The following is a 21,890-nucleotide window of genomic DNA, read 5'->3' as shown; positions in this document are numbered from 1 at the left end:
AGAGCGCGGTTAAGGTTTTCTCAGTTAACAGCGAAATTGAAATTGGCAAACATGTAAACATTTCCTACATCCGTTTCTAGGTTAACGCGCACTAAAGCTAGCCGGAGGAAGTGAGTGACTGGAGTCCCGTTTAGTCAGAGGGTATTAATAGACTACACACGGCTTACTCACTACTGAAACTAGTCCAGAATCTGCTTACATGCAGAAAAGTTCGCTTCTCACCGACACCTCATACTCAACTCCAAAATCTCAGCTCCTGCAAGCTAGTTTCTTACAGCTTAATCCTCACATGGAATCTTTTCCAGTGAAGCAATATCATCTTTAATTACAAGAAACACACATATTCTCTTTCAATTTCCACACAAGGTGTTAAGTGTCATCATAACTTACCTAGGTGTTTGTGACAGGCGGCATGTCATGACAGATTTATGAGAGAATAAGACACCAAAACTAGCCGCCTGTAACCGAGCACCATTTTTTATATCATCATCATGTGTACTGTACGTGCATGTGTTTGAAGCGTAACCGGGGGAAACCCCTGTGAGTCAGATCATGGAGACTACAGGGTTTACCCCCCAGAGACTCCGCCCCTGACCCGCTTTCATGCTTTTTACGATCAGGTGATCGGGGGCGACCACTGAAAGTGACAGTGTTGGGAATTTCTCAAAGTATTGTGTCATCGAACTCGGCTTTGGTGAAATGTTTTGTTCACACAAACAGGATGTGAGGTAAAAAAACTGGGTTTTTTGTTTTTCATGGTTGTGCCAAATCGGGGATTCCTGAGAGCCAAAACCTTTAAGGCAGAATTTTGAGAGAAGATGGCTGGCGTGGGCTGAGGCCTCGTGACCAAATTTCAGAGCGATTGTGTTTTCTCGGATTTTAGTATGTTATAAATATTGGATCTATCCAATGATGGAAACTACAAAGCACTTTTGTAAGTCGCTCTGGATGATGTAAGTGTAAATGTTATGGCCCTGGATTCTGTAAGTAGTTGCTCAACTGTGTTATATCTCTTACCTGATTTTCTGTCACAGTGATGTTACTATGGTTTAAAAAAAACAACAAAAAACAAAAACAAAAAACTTATTTGTTGTGTGTGTGTGTGGGAGAAAGAGACTACAGACATGGTCTTGTGTATGAAAGCTTGGGGCTGAATGTTCACATCTGACCGTTATGTAACACCATCAGATAGAGATCAAACACACCGGAACATTTCCCTTTCTCTCAATGCGTGCGTGTGTGAGCGTATCTGCGTGCACACGTGTGTCTTACTATGCTGATGATGTAAATTGACACATCATCATGATGTCACCCCCCTGTGGTACAAGCCCACATACACAGACTGTTCATCCTGATCCGGAAAGGCAGTTCAACTCAGGACACGACACACACACACACAAAGGTTTTAATCCATCACCTATTGGGCTCTAAATGTCTGTAGACTAGAAAATATTTTCTTGTTCTAAACCTAACAACATGCCGTGAGTAAACACACTCCTGTACAATTCGACCCTTCACAGTCATGTTTCCCAGGGAGAAAATAAACCTTAGAGTCAGATATCTTTTATATACATTATATCTATTTAACAAGAGCAGCTTGAAAACTTAACTGGCTTTTTTTCCCCTCCCTCTCAACAGGGGAAAAAAAAACTAGTCTGGCACATATGACGCTGCTAATTAGAAAAACGCCATTCTTTTCTTAGTAGTGTGCTGTGGTTAGTAGTAAATGACCCACATTTAGCGCCGGCGTTGCGGTAAACACTACCAGATAACAGAGGAGACAAAATTAGTCACACCATTAACTAGGAAAGAGATAACAGAGGTATTGACACAAATAGGATGAATCATAAAGACGACTGCATTCGCACAAAAACATCTAGCGTAGACAGGTTTTGAGATGAAAATGGACAAAAAAAAAAAAGGTGTTTTTCTTTTGCCTGGTGATCTTCATGAGAACCTACTGACATTTGAAACCTTTGAAGGTACGAGTAAATGCGATGTCGACAGCTAGTTGTGCCTTACTCAGCTTTATTACTTTCCCACATGTTGTAACAATTAGTCAGAAAGACTAGTCGCTCATGAATGAGAAACACAACAGCGGGCGAAAAAAAGCAGAACAAAAAGAGTATGTGTCTGATAAGACAGGAAGTTGTCGTCAGAGCAGCAGGAAGTGGGCCTCCTGAAAGGGTGAGGAAGCCTAAAGGGGCAGGGGGAACATACTTACTGACATCCTGTGGAACAGAAGCAGCGTCTGGGTTTGATATGAATAATGTTTTTCCTTTTGGGTCTCAAATCGTAAAAAAAAGGATGAAATGTATGAAAAATGTGTAAAAGTCGCATTTCAGGAGAAGGAACATGTCGAACATTTAAAATGTTGTGTGTCAACAGGTTGCCAGAAGTGACGGCAAGTGATCTCTATGGATCTGTACTGGAGAGATGAGCATTGTTCTTTCTCGAGATACGCCCTCGGATATCGTTTTGGTGACTGTGTTGGGGAGTGCTGCCTAAATCTGAAAACCTCAGATGTTCATTTGGTTTAAGATCAAGTGATGGGAAAGGTCAAAGTATATGATTAAAAAAAAATAATAATGTTTGTACACGTCAATGCGTTCAGCGTGCTCTGTGGATGCGGGTAGGGGGCACTCCATCAGGAGAGAAAAGTGCCCTCGTAGGATAATGGTGATGGGTTAATCAGAAGAACTTGGTACTGATTTGTTGTACACAATACCCCTCACAGCATAACATGGCCACCAGTTTTTCAAATTTACTTGTTGCCTATGTTAAGTCCTATAAGACAGCGTCTAGGAAACATCGCTACAATAATTAAATTCAGAATGAAAGCGACCAAATGTTCATAAGAACCGAAAGACATTGCACACTAACAGCCAGTCTGTTGGAATAAGAGTGTGTGCACATGTATAGAGTGGTGACTCAATGTGGGAACGTCTAGCACACAAAGTCTGCAAACTGGCATTTGTGACCATCTGTGTGTGAAACCATCTGCCTGTATGTTTCTCCAAGTTCGATTCTAGAACTTTCAGAGAAAACGAGAGATGTTTTTTCATCCACTGGAACATGGTAATCAGTTGCTCGTACTTATCAAAAACCTATTACCCTAAAAAAAGCCGACTGCTTCATTTCCTGGAACAGAGCGATGCACAACATCTGTAGACACGAGTGTGTTCCTCACATGATCAGCACCCCCCTCCTCCTCCTCCTCCTCCTCCCCAAAATACCCCTCCTACATTAGTACCCCTTGTTTCCCAGAACACATAGCATGATGCACAAACAGACTAACACACAGACCGGTTACCCAGAAAAAAAGAAGAAGAAGAAAAAAAAAGAAGAACAAAATAAACACGAACAAAAGCCGGGCCTTGGACTCTGTCTCCAAGGCAACGGCTGCCATGGTAGCCAGCTGAAGCCGAAGCAGTGCGCTCTGACGCTCAGAAAGTTGGAGAGAGATGCGACATCTCTGAGCAATGTCTTAACATTACACATGTATTCGAACTAAGGTTCGAAAATCAAGTTACTGAGCAGAAATAAAGAGGCTCTTGCTTTTGCTCATTGAAATGTAGAGAATAGAATGCCTAAGGGGAACAGGTTTATGAGAATGTGTGTTTGTGATACTGTAGAACAATCCCCCCTCAGTGAAGTCTCCCCTCACGATTATTGCGTAAATCGCCAGCGCATCTCTCTCTCTTACGCACTGCTCCAGGAGATCTCTCTCCTCCTCGACTGTTTCACTGAAACGCAACTGTGTGTGTTTCCGTCACTCTCACTCTCTCCCTCGTTCCAGTCCCACCTACTCTGGTTTCGCAGCTCCTCCCTCGGTTTCTGGTGCACGCTCCGCTGGATTTTTACCAAAAACTGAGGTAATACAAGCCAAATAAGGTGACAAAGGAAAATTCAAGGCAGCGTGTGTGTGTGAAAGTCTCATTTCTTTTTACGTTAATATGAGTCATGTGCGCGTGTTCGTACTCATGCCGTTTACTAGATAATCATTATGGCTCTTTCAGGTCATCCGGAAATCTCACAACAGCCACTGATAGAAAATATTTTTCATTTTAACCATCTAACAAACAAGTTTTTAAGGAAAATATGCATCATATTCCACAGTTCATCTGTTCTGTGTGTTCTGATTTTGACTCTAATCTGAGTGTAGGTAAGAAAGTAATGATTCATCATGTACACTTTCCCCAAAAACACTTTTCCCAGTGAAAAACAGGCATTGGGATGTGCTGACTAACTGTCACACCTACAAACCTTTACTCATCAGTTGTCCAGAACAGTACACACACATCCTACATACTCCCATTCCACCTTAATCAGCCTCATGTCTAAAAACAAGGTGGGAGAATATATTGACAGGATGCTGCTGTTACTCCAAAATATTATATGTTATACTTTTTTCCTGAGTATTGTTGAGTGTCAAGGTTATTTAGTAACACCAAAGTTACAAAAGTGTTATGTTAAATCAACATTTGTACCAATTTTTATTTATTTTCCTTACTTTTCATCTTAAGTTTCACCTCTCCCAAAGCTCTAAACCATGGCTACATTCATCAAGCAAAATCCCGACATGGAATTTTTCCTTATTCACAAATGAAACTGCCCACATCCTCTGTTCACTCTCCATTACAAACTTTTAACAAACCGACAGTTCATTCATTCATTCATTCATTCGTCCTTAGGAAAGAACCAAGCACACCAGAAGCAGCAATTCTCGGCAGCTGCTCCTACTCTTACGTTTACAACCCCGAAACCTCATCACCACTTCAAAGCGAAATAAACACAACCCCTTGTTTTTTTGGTGTGGATCGCTCAGATTGATCAGAGGGCCACGTTTCAAAGGGATCTCCCCACTTCCTCAGGCTGGTTTTACGCCTGCGGGGTTTTATGACGTGCTGTAAATGACCCGAGCCTCTGGAAAAGCAGTGTCACGTGAACATCAGTCCAGAGAGTGGCGCAAATAAAGCCCACAGTTAGGAGCAGGCTACGCTGGAGTAATTTCCCCTTGACTGGACACAGGAAGCTTTTGAGAAAAGACGCCTACGCACAAGTGAAAAAAAAAAAAAAAAAAATCCAGCTCCCCAGCTGGGCGGTTGTAGTAGGATGATGCAAATGGTGTGCTTTCAGACACAGGGCTTTGTGTGCGTAAAAAGCCTGCCCAGGCACTCCATTCATTTTATGCGCCTGCCCACGTTTGTGTGTGTGTGTGTGTGTGTGTGTGTGTGTGTGTGCTCCACACCTCCTGCTTTTAGCCCTGCCTCCAAATGCACACAAAGCCTAAGCAGCTTGTTCCTCTCTTTCTCTTATCCTGAAGCCAGTCCTCCATCTCCCAACACACACACACACACACGTGGTTACACCGGCTTCACCATCACTATCATCAACTAAACTCGAGTACACACTCATGTTCACACACACACGGAAGCCCCGTCTCTCTCTCTCTCTCCCTCTCACACACACACACACACACACACACACACGTATTGTCATTCATGTTTCAGTGACTGAAATCCACTCGAATTGTTTCCGGAGTTTAAAACGAGCTTCCGGTGTCGTAAAGTCGAGCTCTGAGCGTTAGTTACTATAACAACACGCTAAAAACCAACATTAAAACAAAGCGGATTTAAAATAAGAGAGAGAGAGAGAGAGAGAGAGAGAGAGAGAAGTGAAGAGACTTACCTTTAGTCCTGTACGACCTTAATACTGAAGGTTGAAGTTAGCACTCACTCGTCGCGACTCGGTGTGTGTCTATATATTTGAACGTTCCAGTAGACGCTCTTTTGATTAGTACTGAATGACTCACACGTAGGCGACGACCGGGAAATGAGCGAATTATGGATGATTAAATAAAACCCATTCACGCGACTCTGATATAAAAATAATAATAATAATCCGAAGAGGGGGAAAACAACGCTTTCCCAAAAGTCTCAACTCCAGCCGCTGAGTGTGTGTGTGTGTCCCTGAGTGAAGGACAGCACTGAGACAAAAGCGCACACTCGTCTGTGTGAAGAAGTCGTCGCTGCTTCCAACGCTGAATATATCACAAAACAACAGTCCCAGACAGCTCGTCCTATAATGTCCAGTTATTCACTGAGCTGAGTGTGTGTCTCTAAGAGAGAGACAGAGACAGACAGAGCGCGAGCGGCTACTTTTGTGTTGACGTTTAGCAGAGTCGAGAACACGCGCGCGCGCACACGCACACACTGAGGATCAGATTACACTGAGTGAACGCGAGGTTTTAAAGGGACAAGCTGCTCAGAGTGCTGATGTTACTACCCGCCCCCCACATATACACACACACACTCACGCGCGCGCATTCTGTCTCTTGCTTGCTCGCACTCTTGCTCGCTCACACCGCCCCGCTGCGTGACGTCACTGCGCGACCCCGGAATTCCCTGACAGCGCAGCCGCAGACTCCAGGACCGCGGCTCATACCGAGGCTGAAAATAGGCACCACGCGCAGCGCTCTGGCACGCTTCTATGCGGGAGTATGCGGTACAGGACATTCTGTCCTCTAGCTGTGCATTCTGCGCGAGTCTCTGTGTGTCTGTGTGTGTGTCCTTCCCGCGGTGGGTGCGTGAATGCAGCGCTTCCGCGTCCAGCAGCGTGTCTCTACCGGTCACGGGACACAACACAGTCTCTCTTTACCGCCACTAACGGAGCGGAGTCCGCGCATCTGATTGGAGAAAAATCTACAACAGGAAGTCGTGGAGGCGCAGACGGACTGCTCTGGGAACAGTTCTAGAAGCAGAGCTCATTCGACTGGATCAGTTCTGCGATTCTGGAACTGTTCTCAGGACTGTTTCCGTTTGCGCGTCCACGGCTTTCCCTAATCCAGCGCGCTTTATCACCAACTGGTAACAGCACACGGTGCCGATTATACGAGCGGTGTTCAAATCAAACCGGGACTTCTCATCACGCTTTATTCCTCTATATAATCCCCTGCTACACTAATGCACTTACGTTTGGATACCGAGTTTTCTTCCTTGACTGGACTGCCTGCTTCATGTCTCAAACGCTGGCCTCCCAGGAAATCCCTTTACATGCCCAAACATGTGGAAATGGCTTGAAGTGAGCATCAGGACTGTACCAGGCATCTTGCAATAACTCCTAACTGAGTTCCTGTAATGTGCAAGTAGTGCCAATATATCTGTGGATTTTCAAGGATCAGTCGTTCAACTCACTGAATGTTCACAGGCACGACTGCGGTGGGCCCCGAGCAACCTCGGCCCGGATCGTTATTCACAGACAGCCTTTACAACATTTGAACACCCATCATATGATAGACAAGTACAGTAATTACAACTTAAAGCAGCGATATATTTACTACTAGTGAGCCTAGTGAACCTCTAAAGCACAGCTGAAGGTCTATGGATTTTCGTTTCATGTTACAGTTCCATTTTTATTTCTTTTACAGCCCATCAGCATCATCATAGTTGTTTATATTTATTTTATAATACATTTATGTTCTTGTGTGACTTGTCACATGAATCACAATGGGATTAACTCGACTAACTCTAAAATAAGAACACACATCAGGGCAAGACTGCAGAAGACCTTTGGGGGTGTCGTTTGGTGTCTGGCACCAGGATCTTAGCGACTGATCCTTTGGGTGCTATGGGTTGCAGAGTGAGGCCTCCATGGATCAGACTTGTTTGTCTGGAACATCCCATGAGTGCTCGATAAGATTGGGATTTAAGGAGTTTGGAGGCTGGGTCAGTGGCCTGGGGCTCTTTGCCAGCTGGGCCCAGTGTGTGGCGGGCTGTGGTTGCCAGCATTAAATTTTTTTGTAGATTTGTGCTGCATTGGCTGCTCTATCGGATTGGACTGGAAAGAGTAGCCTTTTCTCCCAATAGGCATGAATGGGTCTAGGGTGACCATGATGATCCTGTCACCAGTTTACTGGGAAATAATCGATAATCAGTGCGATTACAGTGTTGTAAATGCTATCTGGTGTTAACGTTATGGCTGATTGATGTATAGCCTGGTGATAAGAGCTCTGTGCCCCCAGAGAGAGATGGACAGGTAAGAAGACACCAATACTGAACATAATAGAAATAATAATAAAGAAAAATCTTGTTATAAATGGCTGCTATGTAATAATCAGTAAAATCTGTAATTTTGCTAAACACGACAGACTTCACTTTGTTGGCAATTGGAGTTGAGTTGCGGCCCAGTAATGACAAACAGACGCTGTGGTGTATGTGTGTGCATGTGTGCGTGTGTGTGTGTGTGTGTGTGTGTGTGTGTGAGCTCAGCAGTGTCCCACGCTGCACAGGACTGAACATTATATTTAGCTCAGTTACATCAGCAGCTACGAGACATAACAGACCGGCTGAACCACGGGAGTGTGTCACGAGAACTGGGCTTCTTGGACAGGAACGGAAGAAAACCGCACAAACACACACAGAGGAAGTGAGCAAAGCTGAGCACGATGCCCAACATGGACGACAGCAGATGTAACAACGCTTTACTCCAGGCTGACCTGCCTTCCCCACCCCTACTCCTATTCTACACCCCCGCTTCCCCATGAGGTAATATCCTATGACCTCCTGGCCTAGCCAACAACCTTGGACTCGTCTTCTTTTTCCTTTTGATTAGTGCCAAAGTGTGCGTGTGTGTGTGTATGAGAAAGAGCGACACATATTTTGTGTGTGTGATGCACTCAAGGGTACGGCGAAGAGGAAAGAGGAAGTTGTTTGATGGCTGGGGAATACCACCGACCGACCCTCCTCCCCCAAATATGTCATTACAGAGGAAATGTTTTTGCATGTGTGTGTGTGTGTGTGTTCATGTATGTGTAGTAATCACCAACGTTAACATTCCTGCGCTCTCAGAGTCTATTGTAATCAGCATCCTGATGAGCAGAGCGAGAGTGAACAACTCCGATTGTTCACACGCTCTCCGCTTCTGCTATATACACACACACACACACACACACACACACACACACACACACACACACACACACACACCAGCATTCCCATGGGTACAGCAGAATGTAGATACAAAAAACATTCACACACACACACACTTTTCTCTTTTACAGTTATTAAACAGAAAGCTCCAGTTCAAGCATGGCAAGTAAATGTTTGTTCGGCATATAATGAGATACCCCTTTGAACTGTCGGTAAAACTTCAGAGAGAGAGAGAAAGAGAGAGTGAGTGTGTGTCTGTGTGTGTGTTGTGGTGGGTGGATGTGTCATTGGTACAGCAAGTACTCCTTCAAATGTACAGCCTCCAGGTTGTGGGACAACATGAGTCAGCAAGTGGGGCACGCAGGCAGACACACACGCGCGCACGCGCACACACACACACACGCACAAAGAGGGTTAAGTCTGTCAGATCTGTCCATGTAGTGTGAGAACTACAAAGGTGCAAGGAACAGTGTCAGAATTTGAGTCATGACCTGATATATGAGGCCAACAAGCATTAGTCAACACACACACACAGAATTTGGAGTACAAAAAAAATTTAAAAAAATCTTTTCAAGGTCAGTCCTCAGTGTGTGTGTGTGATTTACACATGTCATCATGCTGCTCCACACACACTAGACCTTGATGTTCACCTCTTTCTTTGCCCACTCCTTCCTCTCTCCCGCTTTGTCCTTTTTCTTTCTTGAGCTAAGCTTTTTCATGCTACACGAGTCGAGACACACTCGTATCAGAGGTTAAGTATTGAACTGAATATGAACATTATACACACATTCATGTGTAATCCTTCATTCAGTTCAACCAATACTTCTAATACAATTCCAAGATCAACTTGTTTATTCATTCCTTGGTAGAACTTCCTTTAATAAGCTAATTCGTATTGTTCCTGACAGGAATTTCACTCTGTAGGCCTCTTGTCCGTTTTTTTAAACTACAAAGTTTTCATAAGAGCATTTTCTCTCTCATGAGGGCGAGCCAAATGTCTCCCCAGAAGCTAAAAACTGTTAGATATCTCTTGAGCACATTTGATCCACATCCACACACTAGATCTGCGATACATCAGGCTTCCCCTTTCAGATTCATTAATTAGCTGATCGCAGATAAAAGAGAAGTCACCCTCATACCTCTCAACCTACAAGTTACAAGATGAAAGGTTAGAAGAATCTAAAGCTGAAACAAACAACCTGAACAGTTTTAGCTTCATCCCACGATCCCATGGAGAGAGAGAGAGGGGAAAAAGTCCACCATATTGTTCCAGTCCTCACACAGGAAGCCCATTACTTATTGAACACTCTACAGGGAGTGACTCGAACACCAACACACCATATGGACACGAGTACAGCCTCCACCGACACAATACAAGCTCCAAATCATCCACACAGCACATTTCATCCTCATCCAGGACTGTACGTGCTCTGATATTCACTGGCCGCGCTCTGCACTCACCAGCACCGCCGAGATAAGATCATGTTTACTGGTAATAAAGTTCATGCTGAATCATAATCATCATCATCGGCGTCGTCAGCTTATCACGCCATTAACCGCAGCTCAGACAGTATCAGGTACAAACAATCTCACTGATAATGGCTGATAGGTCTTGGGGAATCTGAAAGGTCAGAGGTTGCTGTGATAAAGCGCAGCAGAAAAGCTATGGGTGTCACAGTGGTGTGGTGGTTAGCACTGTCGCCTTGCACCTCCAGGGTCCGGGTTCGATTCCCGGCTCTGTGTGCATGGAGTTGGTGGGTTTCCACCGGGTACTCTGGTTTCCTCCCACAGTCCAATGACATGCAGATTAGGCTAATTGGTGGTCCCTAATTGCACGTAGTGTGAGTGTGTATGTGTTTGTGCCCGATGCAATAAATTGGCACCCTGTCCAGGGTGTACCCCAAGTCTCCAGGAGTAGGCTTCAGGCCCACATGATCCTGAATACAGGATAAAGCGGTATAGAAGATGAGTGAGTGAGTCAAAAAAGCTGTGACCCTGACCAAAAAAAAAAAAAATAAATTAATCAAACGAAGAAGAAGAGCACTAATAACTAGGGATCACACCGGGGAGAGAACGACAGACTCAAGGCAAGCTAGTGTTTACAGGAAAGGGGAAGAGAGAAAGACAGGGAGATTAGGGAAACACGAGAATGTGTGTGAATGCATTTTCATGAATGGCCAGCGTGTACACGTCGCCTCGCCGCCGAGGTCCTCTTTTGCTTATTGGCTACTTACCAGCTGGGATGTGTACACACACCCACACGCACGTGCTTTCTCAATGTCCTCTCCTAAGTTTTCTTTCATATAGTGCAAGAGAAGAATAACCCCTAATTAAGGAACAAAGAAGTGTGAATGCACAAGCACAATGCCCAGCTCAACCCACTGATCGCACCTCGCTAACCTGAAACATGCTGGCGCTCAAAGACAGCCCTACTCCCTCTCTAGACAACCCGACAGCCACTCGCCCGTCCGCAGTCGTAACATGAAAACTATTTGGATAAGCAACCCAGTGCAGCCGCGTGGCGAAATCTAGGACCTGGCGTATAGGAAGGAGTCTTCCCCTTTTCGCAGTAACGCGACCCTGTTGGAGATGATCCACTCCTAATATGTTCGCGAGAGTTTATTTAGCGACTAGCCTAAATGATTGGTCATGTAAACAGATTAAATCTCAACCTTGCTAATGTATAAGCATCAACAACGTTAACGATATTTTCAAGACGATCCTTAATTAGGTTTTAATATACGTGCTGTTATTATAGTAATTGTAATTAAAATTGAACTGGCCTCACTGAAGAAACATGACAATATTTTTTTCCTAACATGCTGAGACCACATGCCAGGACAAACCAAACCCACATTCAGTTACAGACTGCACCCTGCTACATCAACATACTGAGTTAAAATCCATCAAGCAATACATTTAACCTGTTGCACTTAAAAGGCAAACACAGCACCATACACCGCTGTGGACCTTTAGATAGTTTATCAGTTCACAGTTAAGATGAAAGCTGAGTGAGCAATACACCGACCCATGATCACACACGTTACTGTTCTGCTGAATAATCAAGGTTGCTTTATCGGCGTCCTACTGACCTCTCGTACACCTGACCAAGCCCTTTTCAAACACCACACACACACTTTAGCTGACATTACTTTACAATCCCAGACTATCATACAATGCTGACTAAACACACTCCGGACAAAATTAGAAGTGCTCCTAAAAATAAAACAAAAAATCCACAGTAAAGCCACGGTCAGACGTCTCGCTCCAAATGAAACGTCTGATCTGTGCTGCGTTAAACCAAGTGACCGGCGCGGTTATATTCTGCCTCCTAATGATATGCTTGAATATCGTCTTACTCACCTAATCACCGTGTCTAATCATGTAAACAGTGTCATAAAGCAGCTCGCCACTCAACAGACTCGAGTCTCTACGGAGACGGTCAAAGCGTGTGCGAGCGCGCGCGTGCACACAAACTGAATTTATAAACTCCAGAGTGTGTGGTATGAAAAAAACGTGATGTTTTGCCTTTTTGAGTGATTAGTCAGTAGGTGACTCAGAGAAACTCTTCATGTCGGAACAACAGTTGAGAGATTTCACATCTGTACAGACACAGGAGACATCGGCGAGCTACGTGTTTCAACACACGCGTACACGTCAGCGGCACTGCCGCTTTCCAGGCCTGTAACTCGTAAAGCACTAAATTATGATCAAACTGTTCTGTTTTTGGCTTCGATCCTATGCATCCATCCCATGACACGGTTTCACAGGCGGGAACATCGAACAAACTTGACCCGGAAAACTGAACACTCGACTCCCTTTTCTGGTTGAAGGTGGTGGTCTCGGGCACAGCGCAACATTCTCCTGCATGGATCAAATCAGATAAGGAGGCCAAAATCATACCTGAGCATGAAAGTAGATCACTGTCCAGACACGACATCATCATTGCTGTCTGTCTCGTCTGAAATCGGTGTGCGTGCAGCACGCGCCAATCTCATCTTTTGCCTTACACAGCCATAGTTGGTAAAATAGAAAGTGTGCTCTTGACATTTTTCCCTAGTATTTCAATAAGAGGAATAGCATGTGAAGTTAACTCCCTTGTTCTCCTTTTCTCTAGTGTTTCATGGCCATTCACAAACAAATCGGTGCATACTGCCACTTGCCGACCAAAAGCGGACCAAGGAACGTTCTTCAGGGACATTTTGGGTCCTGGCATTTATATTACTTAATCTGAAATGTACCATCTACAAAAACATTTTCGCTGACCAAGTTCACTCCTTCTATGGAAACGGTATTCCCTTAAGGCAGTGGTCACTTTCAGTAGGATAATGGTTCAAGTATGGTTTGAAGAACACTGTGTGATGCACTGGAGAAACAAGTCTGATCCACCTAACAACTTACAGGACTTAAAGGCTCTGATACTGATGTCTTCGTGCCAGATACCACAGCACACCATCACAGATCTATTGTAAATGCTGTTTTTATGACCACCGGTATAATCAGATTTTTGCTGTAGCGTAGAGTTTGAATTGCTCTCTGTGTGGAAGTTCTCTGCATGGGTCCACATGGGTTTCCTCCAGGTTTGTAGTTTCTGCTAAAAATACAAACTGGAAGGTGACCCTAGGTATAAGTTTATGACAGTGTGAGTGTGTTGTATGATGGAATTGTGTTTCTATGACAGGCCCCAGCGCGATCTGATTAATTTATATGCATCATCTTTGTAGGTAGAGAACTTCTCTAATTTAGTGTGTGTGTGTACAAATATCAGTCTGACAACTGTGTCTGCCCACATCTGTCTGTCCGTTAGCTGTGCATTGTCTGTGACCCTGACTGTGGAGTGTGTGTGGGATGGGATAAAGCCGGAGTGTGTGGGGTGGGTGAGAATGTGGTTGCATTCTGGGCCTGTGAACCTTTGCCAAACATCTTATGTAAAAGGTCAGGTTGGTCAGGTTTGGTTTAGAAAGATCACACTGTTGAAGATTTACACCCACACACATATGCAAAAGATAAGGCGTCAACTAAAGTTGATGAACTTTATCATACGTACATGTGTGTGTGTGTGTGTGTGTGTGTGTGAGAGAGAGAATCTGACCCTTTTTTTCCCTCTTTCTTTTTCTTTCTTTCTTTTTTATTTTTTTAAGCTGTCCTTGACATCTTTTCAGTCATTTGTCAGGGTGTGACTCAGTGTCTACTCTGTTTTCCACACAGATTTTACTGACCACATAAACACTACCCTGTCGCGGGACCAAAAGCAGACAGGAGCCCACAACAACAAAAGAAAGCCGGTAACCCTTTAACTTCTATGTCTCAGACTGAGTTTCCTTATATTGCTCCACACATCAGTCACTAAATTAGAGAAGCAGACACACACACGCACGCACATACATACAGACCAGACAAATAACAGACTGTCTGCTTGCACACACACACACAGGCAAAATTATTCACCAGCCTCAGTCAGGTAAAAAACAGATGCTTAGGTGATACAAACAGGCTCACACATGCCTCACTTGCCTTCTCTATTACACACACACACGATCCTTAGGCATCCGATTTTACTAAGGTGAAACGGTGTAAGCAGTGACATACATTGCTGTAGTGTGCGGAGCTGGATAACATGCGCACATCTTCCCTGACCAACACACTGTCGCTCCGGCATTAGGCAGCACAGTTGCTTTTGCACATTTGTACAAGAGCTATTCAGTTTATTCTACCGCTTTTAAACTTGTACAGAACATCATTTCAACAAGTTTGTTTCTTGCTTATTACTAAAATGATAGACGTGTGATATACAGAATTCGCAAAAAAAAAAAAAAAAATGATAAGGTTACCCCAAGCACCTGAAGAAATCAAGGTTGTCACTGCCTTGTGTGTCCATGTGTGCGGTTAACACAGAGACTTGTTGTTCTAATTAGCAGTTCCAGATGCCAAAACCCACACGAACACAAAGGGACTCTTCATCCCCGAGTCTCACATATGACCTGCACATGCCGTCTATACTGCCATAAGACCACACACCCGGTTGTAACTGTGTGCGCGCGAACGAACACACACACGTTATACATATATACACATACATATATACACACTGCGCTCCAAATTATTATGCAAATTGGATGTAAGTGTCGTAAATGTTTAGTTTTTAAATTATGGATGGTATTGCGTCTGAGGAAAGAAATGAATCTCAGACACCTGTGATAATTAGTTTGCCAGATGAGCCCAATTAAAGGAAAAGTACTGAAGAAGGTTGTTCCACATTATGAAGCAGGCCACAGGTTTCAAGCAATATGGGAAAGAAAAAAGATCTAATACTGGGATCAAATAGTGCAATGCCTTGGACAAGGTATGAAAACATTAGATATTTCACAAAAACTTAAGCGTGATCATCGAAGACATTTGTGGCTGATTCAGAGCACAGACGGGTTCGTGCAGATAAAGGCAGAATGAGGAAGGTTTCTGCCAGACAAATTCATCAGCTTAAGAGAGCAGCTGCTAAAATGCAGCAAACAGGTATTTGAAACTGCTGGTGCCTCTGGAGTCCCACGAACCTTAAGGTGTAGGATCCTTTAAAAGCTTGCAGTTGTGAATAAACCTAGTATTCGGCCACCCCTAACCAATGCTCACAAGCAGAAACAGTTGCAGTGGGCCAAGACATTCATGAAGACTAATTTTCAAACAGTCTTGTTTACTGATGAGTGTCGTGCAACCCTGGATGGTCCAGATGGATGGAGTAGTGGATGGTTGTGGATGGCCACCATGTCCCAAACAAGGCTGTGACATCAACAAAAAGGTGGCGTGTGTGTCATGATTTGGGCCGAAATCATGGGGAGAGAGCCAGTAGGCCTCTTTAGGGTCCCTGAAGGTGTGGAAATGACCTCGGCAAAGTATACCGAGTTTTTGACTGACAACTTTCTTTCATGGTACAAAAAGAAGAACTGTGCCTTCTGTAGCAGAATCATCTTCATGCATGACACAGCACCATCTCATGCTGCAAAGAATACCTCTGTGTCATTGGCTGCTATGGGCATAAAAAATAAGAAACTCATGCTGTGGTTTTAAAATCATCCTTTCCTGACCTCAACCTCATTGAGAACCTTTAAAGCTTCCTCAAGCAAAAGATCTAGGATAGGAGGCAGTTCACATCAAAACAGCAGCTTTGGGAGGCTACTCTGACATCCTGCAATGAAACTCAAGCAGAAACTGTCCAAAAACGCACAAGTTCAATGGATGCAAGAATTGTGAAGGTGATCTCAAAAAAGGGGTCCTATGTCAAGATGTAACATGCCCTGTTAGGATGTTTTTGATTAAAATAGCTTTTGATTTCAGTAAATAAGCATAAGCAAATTCAACAAATGCCAATTTTCAGTTCTTTACTACCTATAAAATGTTTAAACTCTGTTGTGCATAATAATTTGGAACAGTGCGTTTTCAGTTTTTTATTTTTAAAATAAGTATTGTTATCATTAGGAGGTTTGTTCAATAAAATTCGAATTATACCCTAATGGTTGATGACTTGAAAATTGTCATAAAAAAAATACATAATTTGCGTAATAATTTGGAACGCGGTATATACACGCGTGCTCACACAAAAAGCATGTGATTTGGTATGGGTTAAGGCAAAGTGGTGGCTTATTTCCAGACAAATGATCCATTACTTGTCATCTCAGCTTTATGTCACAGAGCACAAAGTCTTTACAAGTAAACAGAAACAAAGAGCTGAGGGGAAGTAAAGGGTGCGCACACAGACAATGTGGTGTGGCGGTCTTTGTTCCGACTCGTGCAAGTGCGACGCGGTAATTCGCTGTGGAGACGGTCACGCCGTATACGTGTCACTATGGAAACTGATAACATAATGCACTACAACATGCGCTGCATTTCACATCTGCACACGTCTCTGTACAATAGGGGCAGTGTGCTTGCTCTCTCTCTCTCTCTCTCTCTCTCTCTACTGTGTTGTGTGTGTCCTCCGAGAGCTGTCTCACACACACACACACACCACCAAACTCAACTCACCAGGCGTCTCAACCCAAGTCCCAAGCATCTCAAATCACAGACCGCTGCAATAGTAGATCAAAAATACCACACCAATGTCTTAGTATTTATAGAGTCGTACTGTGTACACACACACACACACACTACTCATTGAGGTTTGGGATACAGCCAAATTCAAAAAGTGACCATTTCCCTTACAGTATAGGTAGATCTAATATTAAAGTCTAATTTTCATAAAAACATCTGTCACTGCCACGTGATGTGGCCACATCGGTCTGTTAAATCTGACCCACCTCCAACCCAAGCAGATAAGATGCTGTCAGACTCTGTGTGATTATCAGATAACATGAGAATGATAAACAAATTATGACTAACGCCTGAAATACTCATCTCATCATTACCTTTTTTAAAATAACCAAATCAGATAAGCAGCTAGCCCTGACGCAGACTCCGCGCCGGTGAGAGCTGATAGGCACCGCGACCGACATTAAAGACTGCGGGCCCTGACGCTCAGCGCCCAACATCTGCTTACTTTAGATTTCATCCAGACGTTTGAAAACGCGTCTCTGATCATCTGATTTATAACCTGCGTGTGTGTTCTTTATTCTTTCATTTCAAGTTCCTGCGCGTCCCATTGTGATCCTGGTTTCCGTACCCGATATTTTATATTCATGTTTGGGCTGCTGCATGTAGTGGGGATGTGACTGTAGGGGATATCGGACTCAAGACGAAAGACAAATAAGTCGGAGACACAGTGCACACGACCAGCCTGCCAGTATTATTATTATTATTTTTATTATAATTATTACCTAGTACACTGTAGGAATAGATCCCAATAAAATGATAACAGTATATATATTTTTTTAAACCGTGTCAGAGTATTCTGTATGACGATCACCCAACAATAGACTGGTTTTTATTTAAACTGATGAACTTATTACACTCGGTTTGCGTCTAGACAAAACTCGCCTTTTCGAGCGCGTGTTTAACGAGCATCATAGCAACTTTAACGATTTCAGACACGACTTTGTCTTTAATCGTGTCGTTAAACTCATCACTTACTGTTGAGCACTTTTTCTTTTTTTAAGTTCTTTATCAGGTTGTTCAATTATTTGAAACGGTTTTCGATTCAGAATTTAAAAATTCTGAATCGAGAAATTCCTTTAAAACAGACAACAGTTTCTGTAGACCTGTTCCATCTTCCATGTTTTGTTGGAAGCGTATCGCTTCTTCTTCATCTACTTCATATCCGGTTGATGCATTAGCGCCACCTCCTGGACTGGAGTGTGGTGAAGAAAATTGGCTAGATCATCTCTTTGACATTGAGATGAAGATATGACATTTAAAAAAATTACAATGGAAAAAAGTTTTACTTAGCATTTTAATGCATAATAAATACTTTAACATTTTTAATACTTGTCTACAGACAAATCAAGGCAATAAACATTATTGCCCAAAAGTCGAGAACTGAAGTCAAATCGGAAGTCTGCACATGATCCTCAGCTCTAACAAGTGCGTCACATTATGCAATCTTGTCTCACACCTCAAAAAAAAAAAAAAGTAAGATAAAATCTGCGATGTCAAAATCGTTCCAAACCCGATGCGGAGTTAAACAGGGCGCACGCACGCTACGTCCTCCTCGAAGCCCTTTTATTCGCCGAACTGCATTACAGGGAAGGGCAAACAGACAGAGCGTGCCAGTGCACACGAACACACACCTGACCTGACCTGTTCTACTTCATGCAGTACCAACCGTTCAATCGTACTACTGCCCTGCCTCATTTGTGTGTGTGTGTGTGTGTGCACAAAGGGTGCATATTTGTGTAGGCTGGGGCAAGGCAGAACGATCTGTTCTACACCTGTCTCTTCCTGGAGGCGGAGCCTAAGGCGGGGCAGAGGGAAAAGGCAGGGAACACTTGCACATATTTTTTCGTTCATGATTGCAAGTGAGATAAGTGTGTGTGTGTGTGTGTGTGTGTGTGTGTGTGTGTGTGTGTGTCAGACATGCTAAATTCCGTCTAGAATCAAAACGATAAACCCAACCGGGTTTACTGGAAAGCGATGGCAGGAGAACGAGTGAGCTGTTGATACAGAAAACCCAAATGAAGAAAAGAAAGACATGGAGATTGTGAGGGAGTGCGAGACAGAAGCAGTGTGTGTGTGTGTGTGTGTGTGTATGAAAAGAAGGGGGAGGGTTACTCTAGGACAGCAGAACCCAATGACATGACACAGATGCACGGCACTACTGTGGACTGCTGGGAGTGGGGGATGGGCGAGCGAGTGAGAGAGAGAGAGAGAGAGAGAGAGAGAGAGAGAGAGGAGGAGGGTGTGAAATCACACTGCTGTTCTATTTAACACTCCCCGAGAGCACATACACACACGCGCACACATGTACACACCCAGCAGGGGGGCACCACTATAGCTGCAAGCAAATGGCTACATATAAACATCCCAAACAAACCAGCACACTCCCACACACACACACACACACCTGCGACTGATACTGCTCCACCAAACAAATGGGAGAAACGTAACACAACGCCACTGAGGTGTCTCTTACTTCACCACCCACACACTAACACACGCATACACACACACACCTCAGGAGTCAAAATCTCACACCTGCTCAGGCCCTGAGGGAGGTCACTTACCAAAATTACCCCTACGACACACACACACACACACACACACACACACACACACACACACACACACACACACACGATATGAAAACATTGCCCATGCACCCACTGGATGTTGACATTTTATTTCTAAGGTTAAAGGCGGAGCTTCCACACGCTTTCATTCCATCTCTTATCTGCGTTAACTTTCTCCATCCCGTCATCTCTTCTGTAAACACGTCACTTTGTCCTGTTGGAAATAACGCACGGGAGTTGACTGGATTGTGAGATTGCGCTCGCTCAGCACTTCTTCCTGCTGTTAGCTGAGGATGGAGGAGGGGGAGCTGAAGCATGACATGATATTATTGCTTAATTTGATTGTTGCCTGTTGCGACATGCGCGGTGGAGTGAAATTGAATAAAATATCTAATCATATACACGTGTGTGTGTGTGTGTGTGTGTTAGGCATTGGGGTAATAATTTATAATGTAGATGGGCTTTCTGAGTTTAAAAAAAAAAAGAACAAATGTTATATGTGTTTGTGTGTGTGTGTGTGTGTGTGTGTGTGTGTGTGTGTGTGTGAGAGAAAGGCTAACCCTAACCCTACACACACACACAAAAGGCAATTTTGTAATGCCAATTAACCCATTCTCCATGTCCTTGTACCTAGAAGAAACACAGCAAGCATGGGTTTTGAACACAGGTAGGAATCGAACCCTCAACCCTGGAGGATGTACGAGGCTACAATGCTAACCTCTGCTGAAGAGGTTAGCACTGTAGATATATATCTCCCATGCTAAAGATATAGATATAAATATAAATAAGTATAGAGGTGTGTGTGTGTGTATACTCAAATATTCAACAGCTCTCATCGTTGCCCTATTTTTAAACCATGAATTGAATTATGGCAGCAATGTGTGGTATTATATTCCCTTCCCTAAGATGTTAGTAGTCGCGCACCATCGTTAATGCTAACATGTGACCGTCAGAAGAGAGAGATATATTTTTTCATACATTTTTTGGGGCATGCCTATAAATCATAATGTAGTTGGGCTCTCTAATCGTGCAATTTTAAAAATACACCATCTATATATTATAGTATATAATTGTGGACAGATGACACCAGATGTACAAAGTTACATTGTGGAAATTCATGAGATCAGTACACTGGGAAATCCCTGGGGATGGAAGGAAGAGACAAGGCAACTGCTAAGAAAAATAATAATAAAATTCGAACACTGCTCTGCAGACAAGTCTGCCTCCGGCAAAGCAGGCTCCTGGCCTTATCACAGCATGTACGCCATGCACCACCCACATGCACGCACACCTTACGTAACAGGTGAGAGCCGAGTAGAAACCCGGACTAGAACCACAGCATAGGATGAGATAGACAGAGAGAACAGCACGAGAGAGAGAGAGAGAGAGAGAGAGAAAGTGCAAACACACAACCTACATCGGTCTCAAATCTCTCATCGATTGGCATGACCCCCCACCCCCACCCCCCCCCCCAAATCCCCATCCGCAGTGTAACCCAATCAACACGATCCCATGACTCCATCTCAGTAATGCGAGATACACATCCATGATGGGTCGGTCAGGTCGCACATAGGTCACGACCCAGAATGCATCAGGGCAGGAGTGGGATTTGCAGAGAAGTGCAAGACGAGATGTGTGTCTTACAGTTAATGATCTTGAACGTCTGAGCTGTGTGTGTGCATGTGTGTCCGTTGAGCGTGATGAAAGCTGTTTGACGTCCATATGCAGAAAGTCAGAAGGGATGTTACATCAGAAAAAGCTGGGGCCTGACATGGAAACACACAGCAGAATTGTATTTTTATTTTTTGAGCTTGTCAAACAAGTAGGAGTACAGAACCTAAAAACTAAAAGAGGACTAGAGGAGGTGAGGGAAAAGGGGGCATGGAGGCGGATTAAAGTGCACGCAGCGGAGAATTAGAGACATGACAAAACGCAAACGCTGCAACCACAACGCTGTGTGTGTTTTAAGAAGCTAGTTTATGATTTTTTGTCGAGAGTGCCGTCTGACCTCCAGACCTCTCATTGTCGTGCCAGTGCGAGGCTCGTGAGATTTCTGCCAGTTATTTTAGCCCTGCTTTCAGAAAGCAGCTGCTGGATATATACACTCAGCAAAAAAAGAAACGTCCTCTGACTTTCAACTGTTTTTACTTTCAGTAAACTTAATGTGTAAATATTTGTATGAACACTAAAAGAGTCAACACCATAAGACATAAACTAAAAATGTTTCACAATGTGTCCCTGAATGAAGGGAGGCTCAAAATCAAAAGTACCAGTCAGTATCTGGTGTGGCCACCAGCTGCTTGAAGTACTG

The 21,890-nt window shown here is 43.8% G+C and overlaps 1 protein-coding gene across 3 annotated transcripts in view; it reads right to left on the bottom strand.

Annotated features, from left to right (window-relative positions):
• kdm6ba (lysine (K)-specific demethylase 6B, a) overlaps positions 1-21,890 on the bottom strand; it is an 86,416-nt gene that overhangs the window by 13,966 nt on the left and 50,560 nt on the right. The window contains exon 1 of one of the 3 annotated variants that reach the window (XM_053491207.1): positions 5,692-6,203. The exons of the other annotated variants lie outside the window; for them this stretch is intronic. The gene's annotated coding sequence lies outside the window, so the exon portion shown is untranslated. Of the gene's footprint in view, positions 1-5,691; positions 6,204-21,890 lie in introns of those variants that run through there. 3 annotated transcript variants of the gene reach the window in all.

The sequence above is a fragment of the Clarias gariepinus genome, chromosome 1 (assembly GCF_024256425.1).
Source record: "Clarias gariepinus isolate MV-2021 ecotype Netherlands chromosome 1, CGAR_prim_01v2, whole genome shotgun sequence".
In the NCBI taxonomy this organism is placed as follows: domain Eukaryota; kingdom Metazoa; phylum Chordata; class Actinopteri; order Siluriformes; family Clariidae; genus Clarias; species Clarias gariepinus.
The sequence above is the reverse complement of the archived record's forward strand: the minus strand, read 5'-3'. Positions and strand labels throughout refer to the sequence as shown.